The sequence below is a fragment of the Lontra canadensis genome, unplaced genomic scaffold (genome assembly GCF_010015895.1).
Source record: "Lontra canadensis isolate GAN:19392208 unplaced genomic scaffold, GSC_riverotter_1.0 scaffold85, whole genome shotgun sequence".
Taxonomy (NCBI): Eukaryota; Metazoa; Chordata; class Mammalia; order Carnivora; family Mustelidae; genus Lontra; species Lontra canadensis.
The window spans coordinates 8051035-8064501 of NW_022631079.1; the positions used below are offsets into that span (position 1 = coordinate 8051035).

At 41.9% G+C, this 13467-nt stretch overlaps 1 non-coding gene across 1 annotated transcript; it reads right to left on the bottom strand.

Annotated features, from left to right (window-relative positions):
- Nucleotides 1–12455: 12455 nt before the first annotated feature.
- LOC116882604 lies at nt 12456–12574 on the bottom strand. Its single transcript, XR_004385672.1, has one exon. It is a non-coding gene; the product is annotated as a 5S ribosomal RNA (ribosomal RNA).
- Nucleotides 12575–13467: the final 893 nt, after the last annotated feature.

Consider the following 13467-nt stretch of genomic DNA (forward strand, 5'->3'; position numbering starts at 1 on the left):
TGTGTTGAGTTTGAGAAGTTCTTTATAGATCCTGGATATCAACCTTTTGTCTGTACTGTCATTTGCAAATATCTTTTCCCATTCCGTGGGTTGCCTCTTTGTTGTTGTTGGTTTTTTTTTTAAAGATTTTATTTATTTATTTGACAGACAGAGATCAGAAGTAGGCAGAGAAGCAGGCAGAGCGAGAGAGGAGGAAACAGGCTCCCTGCTGAGCAGAGAGCCTGATGTGGGGCTCGATCCCAGGATCCTGGGATCATGACCTGAGCTGAAGGCAGAGGCTTTAACCCACTGAGCCACCCAGGCACCTGGTTGCCTCTTTGACTTGTTGACTGTTTCCTTTGCTGTGCAGAAGCTTTTGATCTTGATGAAGTCCCAAAAGTTCATTTTTGCTTTTGTTTCCTTTGCCTTTAGAGACATATCTTGAAAGAAGTTGCTGTGGCTGATATCAAAGAGGTTACTGCCTATGTTCTCCTCTACGATTCTGATGGATTCCTGTCTGGCGTTGATGTCTTTTATCAATTTCAAGTTTATCTTTGTATACGGTGTAAGAGAATGGTCGAGTTTCATTCTTCTACATATAGCTGTCCAATTTTCCCAGCACCATTTGTTGAAGAGACTGTCTTTTTTCCACTGTATATTTTTTCTTGCTTTGTCGAAAATTATTTGAGCATGGGGGTGTGGGTCCATATCTGGGCTCTCTCTCTGTTCCACTGGTCTATGTGTCTGTTTTTATGCCAGTACCATGCTGTCTTGATGATCACAGCTTTGTAGTAAAGCTTGAAATCAGGTAACATGATGCCGCCAGTTTTATTTTTGATTTTCAACATTTCCTTAGCAATTCGGTGTCTCTTCTGATTCCATACAAATTTTAGGATTATTTTCTCCAGCTCTTTGAAAAATACTGGTGGAATTTTGATCGGAATGGCATTAAAAGTATAGATTGCTCTAGGCGGTATAGACATTTTAACAATGTTTATTCTTATGATAGAAGAGAATGGAATGGTCTTCCATCTTTTTGTGTTTTCTTCAATTTCTTTCATGAGTGTTCTGTAGTTCCTTGAGTACAGATCCTTTACTTCTTTGGTTAGGTTTATTCCCAGGTATCTTATGGTTCTTGTTGCTATAGTAAATGGAATTGATTCTCTAATTTCCCTTTCTGTATTTTCATTGTTAGTGTAAAGAAAGCCACTGATTTCTGTACATTGACTTTGTATCCTGCCACGTTGCTGAATTCTTTTTGAGTTCTAATAGTTTGGGAGTGGAGTCTTTTGGGTTTCCCATATAAGGAATCATGTCATCTGCGAAGAGAGAGAATTTGACTTCTTCATTGCCAATTTGGATACCTTTTATTTCTCTTTGTTGTCTGATTGCTGTTGCTAGGACTTCTAATACTATGTTGAACAAGAGTGGTGAGAGTGGGCATCCTTGTCGTGTTCCTGATCTCAACGGGAAGGCTGCAAGCTTTTTCCCATTGAGGATGATATTTGCTGTGGGTGTTTCATAGATAGATATTATGAAGTTCAGGAATGTTCCCTCTATCCCTATACTTTGAAGCGTTTTAATCAGGAACGGATGCTGGATTTTGTCAAATGCTTTTTCTGCATCAATTGAGAGGACCATGTGGTTCTTCTCTCTTCTCTTATTGATTTCTTCTATCACATTGATTGATTTGCGAATGTTGAACCATCCTTATAGCCCAGGAGTGAATCCCACCTGGTCATGGTGGATAATCTTTTTAATGTGCTGTTGGATCCTGTTTGCTAGGATCTTGTTGAGAATCTTAGCATCCATATTCATCAGTGATATTGGTCTGAAATTCTCCTTTCTGGTAGGGTCTTTGCCTGGTTTGGGGATCAGGGTAATGCTGGCTTCATAGAAAGAGTCTGGAAGTTTTCCTTCTGCCTCCATTTTTTGAAACAGCTTCAGGAGAATAGGTGTTATTTCTTCTTTGATAGTCTGGTAGAATTCCCCAGGGAATCCGTCAGGTCCTGGGCTCTTGTTTTTTGGGAGGTTTTTGATCACGGCTTCAATCTCGTCACTAGATATCAGTCTATTGAGGTTGTCAGTTTCTTCCTGGTTCAATTTTGGGAGTTTATAGTTTTCCAGGAATGCATCCATTTCATCTAGGTTGCTTAACTTATTGGCATATAACTGCTGATAATAACTTCTGATGATTGTTTCTACTTCCTTGGTGTTAGTTGTGATCTCTCCCTTTTCATTCATAATTTTATTAATATGGGCTTTCTCTCTTTTCTTTTGGATTAGTGTGGCCAATGGTTTATCAATATTTTTGATTCTTTCAAAAAAACCAGCTTCTAGTTTCATTGATATGTTCTACTGTTTCTCTAGTTTCTATTTCATTGATCTCTGCTCTAATCTTGATTATTTCCCTTCTTATGTGTGGAGTTGGTTTGATTTGTTGTTGATTCTCCAGTTCTTTAAGGTGTAGAGACAGCTGGTGTGTTCTGGATTTTTCAGTTTTTTTGAGGGAGGTTTGGATGTCTATATATTTCTCCCTCAGGACCGCCTTTGCTGTATCCCATAGGTTTTGGACTGAAGTGTCTTCATTCTCATTGGTTTCCATGAATTGTTTAAGTTCTTCTTTGATCTTCTGGTTGGTCCAAGCATTCTTAAGCAAGGTGGTCTTTAGCTTCCAGGTATTTGAGTTCCTTCCAAACTTTTCCTTGTGATTGAGCTCCAGTTTCAAAGAATTGTGATCTGAGAATAATGCAGGGAATAATCTTAGTCTTTTGGTATCGATTGAGTCCTGATTTGTGACCCAGTATGTGGTCTATTCTGGAGAAGGTTCTACGTGCACTTGAGAAGAATGAGTATTCTGTTTATTTAGGGTGGAATGTTCTGTATATATCTATGAGGTCCATCTGGTCCAATGTCTCATTCAATGCTCTTGTTTCTTTATTGACTTTCTGCTTGGATGATCTGTCTATTACTAAGAGAGGCGTGTTAAGATCTCCTACTATTAATGTATTCATATCAATATGACTCTTTATCTTGATTAATAGTTTTCTTATGTAATTGGCTGTTCCCATATTGGGGGCATAGATATTTACAATTGTTAGATCATCTTGGTGGGTAGTCCCTTTAAGAATTATGTAGTGTCCTTCTGTATCTCTGACTACAATCTTTAGTTTAAAATCTAATTTATCTGATATGAGAATCACTACCCTGGCCTTCTTTTGAGGCCCATTGGCATGAAAGATGCTTCTCCATCCCTTCACTTTCAGTCTGGGTGTGTCCTTAGGTTCAAAATGGGTCTCTTGTAGACAACATATGGACGGGTCCTGTCATTTTATCCAATCTGCAACCCTGTGCCATTTTATGGACGCATTTAGGCCATTCACATTGAGAGTGATTATTGATAGATACATCTTTATTGACATCGGGTTACCTTTGAAGTCTTTCTTTCTGTAGATAGTCTCTATATTTATGTTCAATAATATTCTTAAGATTTTTCCTCTTTTATAGAACCCCCCTTAATATTTCCTGCAGTGTCGGCTTGGTGGTCACATACTCTTTTAAGCCTTGCCGGTCTTGGAAACTCTTTATCTCTCCATCCGTTTTGAATGTCAGTCTTGCTGGATAAAGTATTCTTGGCTGCATGTTCTTCTCATTTAGTGCCCTGAATATATCTTGCCAGCCCTTTCTGGCTTGCCAGGTTTCTCTGGACAGGTCTAACGTTATTCTGATGGGCTTTCCTCTGTATGTAAGGAGCTTCTTTGTCCTAGCTGCCTTCAAGAGGGCCTGCCTACAATTATAATTCTTCATTCTTACTATTAGGTGTCTGGAGGACTTTCAAGAATCTATAATCTTGGATGGGAACCATTCTGCTGCTAGTACATGAACGCTGGTTCCATTTGCAAGATTGGGAAAATTTTCATGGAGAACTTGTTCCACTATTTCTTCTAGATTTCTTTCTTTCTTCTCCCCTTCAGGGATTCCAATAATTCTGATGTTGGAATGTTTCATGGCATCAGTTATTTCCCTGATTCTGTTTTCGTGTCTTCTAAGCTATTTGTTCCAGGCTTCCTCCTGATCTTTTCTCTCTATCTGTTTGTCCTCCAGATCACTAATTCTATCTCCTGTCTCAGTTACCCTAGCTTTTAGAGAATTTAGATTAGATTGGAACTCATTGAGAGCATTGTGAACATCATCCCTAGTGGCTTTTGGTTCTGCCCTAACATTGTGAACATCATCCCTGGTGGCTTTCAGTTCTGCTCTAATCAATTCTGTTTGGTCATCCATGGCTTTCTCCAACCTAGCTATTGCCTGGATAATTGTTGGCCTGAATTCCCTTTCTGACATATTGTCTATGTCGATAGCCATTAGCTCTGTTGCAGAAGGCCCATCCTCTGAGTTTTTCTTCTGTTGGGCATTCCTCCTCCTAGTCATTTTGGTGAGAGATGGCTGAATGGATGTAGCTGGATGTATCGAGCAATCAGGAGTCCCCACCCAAATGAGAGAAAAAAGAAAAGAAAAAGAAAAGAGAGAGAGAGAGAGAGAGAGAGAGAGAGAGACTGGGAAAAAAGGGTAGATAAAAGAGAAGGCTCAGCTCAAATGGGACCCAAGATAAGATTTATGAAGTATAAAACAAAAACAAACAAACAAAAAGACTGATAAAAGTATATGACAAGAGAAAAAAAATATATATGTATATATATAAAAGCAAAAAAAAAAAAGAACCTCGTCAAAAAGAACCTCAAGTATAAGATTTATATACTATCAGGACAAACACAAATACACAGAAACACTGGGGGAAGAAAAAGATGGAAGAGTGGTTATAAATTCTCAGTGTGGGCGAGGAAGGTTATTTTGATTCTTCCTGGATGTATCTTGATATCTTTGTTAAAGGACTCCACTTTCCTAAGATAAATGGGGATTAAAAATTGGTTTACATATAGGGGTAGCATTGATTGGGGAAAGGGGATTACCTTGAAGTTTAACTCTATATGAATATTAAAAAATAAAAATAAAAAAGAATAAACTAAATTAAACTTAAATCCAAAAAAATTAAAAAATAAGAAAGCAAAAGAGAAACATGGATATATGTATCAAAAAGTTCAGGTTAAAAGGTTATTATGGAATTTGATGTACTAGACATCTCACTGTGATGGTAAATTGGTTAAAAAAATTATCTATATAAAATAAAAAAAATGAACCAGAATAGTGGGAACGAATTAAAAATAAAAGTTGTATGTATGAAGTAGTGGTGGTTTTCTCTTGTGTTTTTTTTTTTCTTTTTTTTCCTGGTTGGTTCTCTGGGGGAGGGGCCTGCCACATGGGTTTTCAGGCAGTGTTCCCTGAGTTAAGTCCTGCCGCCCCCCTCAAGGGGGTGTGCTCTGAGGAAACCAGTTTTTCAGGCTTTTGTTCTCTGGAGGTTTTTATGTTTGTTCATTTGTTTTCTCTCGCCTTGACAGTTTTTGATGGTTTTTGGAGGTTTAGAGGAAAGCAAACTGCACCCCAACCTCCCTCTCAGAGAGACGCCTCAGTCTGTTCCCCCCTGGGTCCTGCAAGGCACATAAGTTCCCCCTCGGCTGCTGGCAGAGCACGTTCCCAGTAGTGGTCCCTGGGGACACAGGAACTCCTGCTTGTACCCAAAACCAGGACAGTGGTGGCTGTCTGGGCAGCTCCGGACCACCAGAGAGGTTCCAAGCAGCAATTGCACACTGAGATTTTCCTGCTGACCCGGGCTGGGAGTGCCTGGTCTTTCCAGGTCCGAGAGCCCCGGGCTGACACCTTCGAGCACCTCTCTCAGGGGAGGGTGTGGGGCGCATGTGTCTCAGGCTCTGATAGCACCTCACAGCACTCACATGGAGAGTGCAAAAAGGCTGTGTTTCTGCCAGCTGGCGAGGCTCCCAACCCCTCATGGGAGCTGGACCCCATGCGTTCTCAGGCGCACTTGTGGCTCAGGGACCAAGATCTGGTTTCTCTGCTGCACTCTCTCTGGTTCAGCGCCAGGGGTGGCTGTCCTGGGTCTGGGGACTTAAGCTCCTGTCCATAACCGCCCCGATTCCCACAATTTCCCCCCGTGATCCTTTGCTCTTTTTGAGTGCTTTCAACCAAACTCCAAGTTAATGCTGGCCCCCAGACTCAGGGCACTCTCGTATTGTGGTATTACTTTCCAATGGGTTGCCTCTGGTAGCTCCCTCCCCCTTTTGTTTATCTTCCGATATCAGTCCGACATTCCCACTCCACTTTACCTGCCCAATGGCGTCTTCTGCCCATAGAGATCCAGCCATGTGTAATTCTGATCTCAGGCTGATTTCATGGGTGATTGGAGTTCTTTGGTAGGTAATCAGCTCACTTTAGGGTACAGGTTGAAATGGCGCCTCCTCCTACTTCCCCGCCATCTTGTCTTCCCCCAAAATAAGATTCTTAACAACAGAGAACAAACTGATGGTCACAAAAGGGTAGGTGGCTGTAGGGATGAGTGAAACAGATGAAGGGGACTGAGAGCACACTTTTCTGGATGAGTACTGAGTGATACAGAGAATTACTGACTCACGCTATTGCACACCTGAAATTCATATAGCACTGTATGTCAACTCAACTGGAATTAAAATAAACAATAAAAAGATTTTTCTTTCGGGGTGCCCAGGTGGCTCAGTGTGTTGGGCCTCTGCCTTTGGCTCAGGTCATGGTCTCAGGGTCCTGGATCAAGCCCCGCATCGGTCTCTCTGCTCAACAGGGAGCCTGCTTCCCCCCTCTGTCTCTCTGCCTACTTGTGATCTCTGTCTGTCAAATAAATGAATAAAGTATTTAAAACAAAAACAAAAAAACAAAGAGAGATCCTAAAAGTAACAGACCAGAAAGGAACACAGACAATATACAGTAAGAGTCACCTTACAGGCAATACAATGGCACTAAATTAATATCTTTCAATAGTTACCCTGAATATAAATGGGCTAAATGCCACAATCAAAAGACACAGGGTATCAGAATGAATGAAAAAAAAAAAAAAAAGACACAGTATGTTATCCATAAGAAACACATTTTAGACCCAAAGACACTTCCAGATTTAAAGTGAGGGAGTAGAAACAATTTACCATGCTAATGGATAGCAAAAGAAAGCTGGGGTGACAACCCTTCTATCAGATAAATTAGACTTTAACCCAAAGACTACAATAAGAGATGATGAAGGACACTGTATCATATTTAATGGGTCTATCCAACAAGAAGATCTAACAATTGTAAATATCTATGCCCCTAACATGGGAGAAGCCAATTATATAAACCAATTAATAACAAAATCAAGGAAACACATTGACAATAATACAATAATTGTAGGGGATTTTAACATCCCCCTCACTGAAATAGATAGATCATCTAAGCAAAAGATCAACAAGGAAATAAAGGCTTCATTTTTAAAAAAGATTTTATTTATTTATTTGACAGACAGAAATCATAAGTAGGCAGAGAGGCAGAGGGGGAACCAGGCTCCCTGCTGAGCAGAGATCCAGATGTGGGGCTTGATCCCAGGACCCTGAGATCATGATGTGAGCTAAAGGCAGAGGCTTTAACACACTAAACCACCCAGGAGCCCCAAAATAAAGGCTTTAAATGACACACTGGACCAGATGGACATCACAGATATATTTTGAACATTCCATTCCAAAACAACAGAATACACATTCTTCTCTAGTGCACAGGATACACTTTCCAGAATAGATCACATCCTGGGTCACAAATCAGGTCTCAACTGGTACCAAAGGATTAGGATCATTCTCTGCATATTTTCAGACCACAATGCTTTGAAACTAGAACTCAACCACAGAGGAAAGTTGGAAAGTACTCAAATACATGGAGGCTAAAGAGCATCCTACTAAAGAATGAATGGGTCAACCACGAAATTAAAGAATAATTTAAAAATTCATGGAAACAAATGATAAAGAAAACACAACTGTTCAAAATCTTTGGGACACAGCAAAGGCAGTCCTGAGAGGAAAGTATATACAAGGCTTTCTCAAGAAACAAGAAAGTTCTCAAGTACACAACCTAACCCTACACCTAAAGGAGCTGGAGAAAGAACAGTGAAGAAAGCCTAAACCCAGCAGGAGAAGAGAAATAATAAAGATCAGAGCAGAAAACAATGAAATAGAAACCAAACAAACAGCAGAACAGATCAACAAAACTAGGGGCTGGTTCTTTGAAAGAATTAATAAGATTGATAAACTCCTGTCCAGACTTATCGAAAAGAAAAGAGAAAAGATCCAAATTAATGAAATCATGAATGAAAGAGGAGGGATTGCAACCAACACCAAAGAAATACAAACAATTATAAGAACAAATTATGAGCAATTATATACCACCATATTTGATAATCTGGAAGAAATGGATGCATTTCTAGAGCCAACAGGATCCAACAGTACACTAAAATGATTATTCACCACACAAAATGGGATTTATTTCTGGGCTGCAAGGTTGGTTCAACATCTGCAAATCAATCAATGTGATACAATATATTAATAAAAGAAAGAACAAGAACCATATGACACTCTCAATGGATGCTGAAAAAGCATTTGATAAAGTACAGTATTCTTTCTTGATCAAAACTGTTCATAGTGTAGGGATCGAGGGGACATACCTCAATATTATCAAAGCCATCTATGAAAAACCTACCATGAATATCATTCTCAATGGGGAAAAACTGAGAGCTTTTCTGCTAAGGTCAAGAATGTGGCAAGGATCTCCACTACCACCACTGCTATTCAACACAGTACTAGAAGTCCTAGCCTCAGCAATCAGACAACAAAAATAAATAAAAGACATCTGCATTGGCAAAGAAGAAGTCAAACTCTCACTCTTTGCAGATGATATAATACTTTCTGTGGAAAACCCAAAGGATTCCACTCCAAAACTACTAGAACTCATACAGGAATTCAGTAAAGTGTCAGGATATAAAATCAATGCACAGAAATCAGTTGCATTTCTATACACCAACAGCAAGACAGAAGAAAGAGAAATTAAGGAGTCGATTCCATTTACAATGGCACCCAAAACCATAAGATACTTAGGAATAAACCTAAGCAAAGAGGCAAGGAATCTGTACTCAGAAAACTATAAAAAATACTCATGAAAGAAATGGAGGAAGACACAAAAAATGGAAAAACATTAAATGCTCATGGATTGGAAGAACAAATATACTGTAAATGTCTATGCTACCTAAAGTAATCTACACAATAAATGCAATCCCTATCAAAATACCATCAATTTTTTTCAAAGAAATGGAACAAATAATCCTAAAATTTATATAGAATAAGATAAGATGTTGAAGGGTGCCTGGGTGGCTCAGTGGGTTAAAGCCTCTGTCTTTGGCTCAGGTCATGATCCCAGGGTCTTGGGATCAAGCCCCACATTGGGCTCTCTGCTTGGCGGGGAGCCTGCTTTCCCCTCTCTCTCTGCCTCTCTGCCTACTTGTGAACTCTGTCTGTCAAATAAATAAAATATTTAAAAAAAAAAGAAAAAAGAAAAAGAAAAGATGTCAAATAACCAGAGGAATCCCAGACTCCAAGCTCTATTATAAAGTTGTGATCATCAAGACAGTACGGTACTGGCACAAACACAGACATAGATCCATGGAGCAGAATAGAGAGCCCAGAAATGGGCCCTCAACTCTACGATCAACTAATCATTGACAAAGCGGGAAAGAATGTCCAATGGAAAAAAGTCTCTTCAATAAATGGTGTTGGGAAAATTGAACAGCCACATGCAGAAGAATGAAACTGGATCATTTCCTTACACCACACACAAAAAGAGACTCAAAATGGATGAAAGAACTTAATGTGAGACAGGAATCCATCAGAAGCCTTGAGGAGAACACAGGCAGCAAACTCTACAACCTTAGCTGCAGCAACTTCTACCTAGAAACATTGCCAAAGGCAAGGGAAGCAAGGGCAAAAATGAACTATTGGGACTTCATCAAGATCAAAAACTTTTGCACAACAAAGGAAACAGTCAATAAAACCAAAAGACAACTGACAGAATGGGAGAAGATATTCACAAATGACATATGACATAAAGGGCTAGTATCCAAAACCTATAAAGAACTTATTAAACTCAACACCCAAAGAACAAATAATCCAATCAAGAAATGCAGAAGACATGAACAGACATTTCTGCAAAGAAGACATCCAGATGGCCAAGAGACACATGAAAAAGTGTTCAACATCACTCAGCATCAGGGAAATACAAATCAAAACCACAGTAAAATCTACAGTAAGATACTACCTCACACCAGTCAGAATAGCTAAAATTAACAAGTCAGGAAATGACAGATGTTGATGAGGGTGCAGAGAAAAGGGAACCCTCTTACACTGTTGGTGGGAATGCAAGCTGGTGCAGCCACTCTGGGAGACAGTATGGAGGCTCCTCAAAAAGTTGAAAATGGAGCTACCCTACAACCCAGCAATCGCACTACTGGGTATTTACCCTAAAGATACAAATGTAGTGATCCGAAGGGGCACGTTCACTTGAATGTTTATAACAGCAATGTCCACAATAGCCAAACTGTGGAAAGAACCTAGATGTCCATCAACAGATGAATGGATAAAGAAGATGTGGGAGATATATATATACACACACACACACACAAATATATATACATATGCATATGTATAGATATGTATATGTACATATATACATATGCATATGTATATATATGTATATATATGTATATATATATATATATATATGCATACACACACAATAGAATACTATGCAGCCATCAAAAACCCCCCAAATCTTGCCATTTGCAATGATATGGATGGAACTAGAGGGTATTAATGCTGGGCGAAACAAGGTAATCAGAGAAAGAGAATTATCATATGATCTCTTTGATACGAGGAATTTGAGAGGCAGAGTGTGGGTTTGGGGAGTAGGGAGGGAAAAAAATGAAACAAGATGGGACTGGGAAGGAGATAAACCATAAGAGACTCTTAATCTCAACAAACAAACTGAGGATTGCTGGGGGGGTATGGAGAGGGTGGTTGGGTTATGGACATTAGGGAGAGTATGTGCTATGGTGAGTTTTGTGAAGTGTGTAAGCCTGATGATTCACAGACCTGTTCCCCTGGGGCAAATAATACATTATATGTCAATAAAAATAATAAATAAATAAATAATAAAAAATGAACAGACGTGGGGTGATGATCACAGCCACCGCCAGGATCACTGTTAGGGTCCGGGAGATGCTCTGGGAAAATGTGATATCAGTGCCCTGTCCTGCTGTATGGCTGAGTTGAGGGTGAATTTTAGGGCGAAGTCAGGGATAGGGTTTGGTTTCAGGGTCTCGGGAACATAGTGGTGCTGGCATCAGGTCATCTCTCTAAATCTCCTGTCCAACACAACCCTGGTGGTTGCACTTGGCACACATTTGTTGTCTCTTCCTGGCTGACTGCCCTGCAGCAGACTTGAGTTCCCAGTCCTGTTTTCTCAAGAAACTTCACACACGAGCCTAGGGAGGACCAGAGCCTCACCTAAGGTTTAGTTAACGGTGAGAATCCTGATGACTAATGGCACTTCTCTGATGTTGTGGTGGAAACCTGCTTTCAGTATGACTAAGGGCTTGTGTTAAGATGAGTCTTGGGCTACCTGGGCTGGGTCTGTGTGGCACTCACAGCATTGCTGTGGTTTCAGTGTTTCCCTAGAATCCTGGTGTTCACCAGCAAGAGGGCATAACAAATGGTATGCTTTCCCTCTTTGTTCCTTTCTAAGGAGTCTGGCATTGGCCCATTATTCAAAATGTTTTCTAATTCAGGACAATGGTTCAGGCCTCATCAGGGCTGCATCCATGCTAGGATTCCAGATTCATCCTGGGTGCCTTTAGGGATACCTGAAAGGATGGTGGGACACAGACATCCCCTGAGATCTGAGCTGCTCCAGCTTCTACCGTGGCTTCAGGCCGATGCCCATGGGGCTGGTGAGCTTTTCCATTTTTGCTAGAAACAAGCTCTCCAACAAAACCCTGGGGTGACCTGTGAAAAGGTTTCCTTCTGTGTTGGCACATGAATAGTCTAGCAAGCAATGGCTACATCTCTCACATCTGTTCTGCATTCAAAACTGACCTTGGAGTATTTGTAATGCAGAATCATGGTGTTCACCAAAAAATAGGATCACAATTCACTCATATTCCTTCTGTATTCTGAAGGGTGAAGGGCCAAAGGATACCATATTGGTGCACAGGTGCTAAGGGAGCAGATGGACAAGGGATGCTTAGAGGATGCTAGCTTGGCACGCCTGAAGGTGGCAACAAAGTGAGAGAATCAGAGGCAAAATGGAGCGGGGAGGGGAAAAGGGGAGGAGAAAAAAAAAGTCACATGAATGACAAAACACATATTCTTAACGACTCCCAACCAAGAAGCAGTGACTAGGAAAAAGGAAGGAGGCTGAAGGGGGAAAGAAAAGAAGAAGGCGAAAGAAAAGAGTTTGGGGGAAAAAAAAGCCTACAGCACCTGGTATTCCCAGGCAGTCTCCCATCCAAGTACTAACCAGGCCCGACCCTGCTTAACTTCCAAGATCAGACAAGATCAGGCATGTTCAGAGTGGTATGGCCATAGACGCCTGCCACTGCAGCTCGGCGCCCTGAGCCTGCTGCGTGCTTCCTGGCCCCAGGGCATGCCTCGGCTCCCCTCCTCCACCTGCTCTGGGGCTGGCGCCTGCCTCCCAGCCCACCTGCCCAGGGGCCCAGACGCCTGTGGTACCCCGGCATCGCCAAAGTCTGGGCACTCTCCCGGGACTCCCAAGCCGCTCCGCCGCTTGGCTCCCAGATGGCACCGGCTGCCTTGGCATGTGCCATGTGCTCAGTACCCCCCAGAGCCTTCCTGCCGCCCTAGGACTAGCACAGCTGGCCAACTGGCTTTCCCTCCTCTCCTCTGCTCTCGTCTCCTCTGCTCTCCTCCACTCTGCTCTCCTCCGCTCTGCTCTCCTCCACTCTGCTCTGCTCTGCTCTCTCCTCCTCTCCACCCCGCCTCACTCCCAGGCCACCCAAGGACACGGGCGACACCACACACCAGCCCAGATGCAGCAGCCCAGCCCCGTGGCCCTTCCTCAGCCATGCTTCCCTCACCACCCACCCACACCAGGCCCTGACCGAGAGACAGGAGAGGCCGGCTCACCTACACAGACACATGGACACCCAGGGAAAGACAGGGACAGACACAGAGGGACATCTGGACAGACATCAAGAATGCAGAGCCAGAGAGACAGACTCTGCAACATGCAGACTCTCTCAGATCCTGCACCCCCACCCCACAGGTCAGACAGGGTGAGCCTGAACGGGATGCAGACAGGGAAACGGACTGAGACACGGGTGCACGCAACACTCACACACTCACAAACTCAAACACACACACACACTCAGAACACACCACACCTTGGGCTTAAGGAAGCATTTCCAAAGTCTGTGTGGGAGCTTGAGGAATGTGTTTTGAACTACCCTGTGAGCCAGAAACA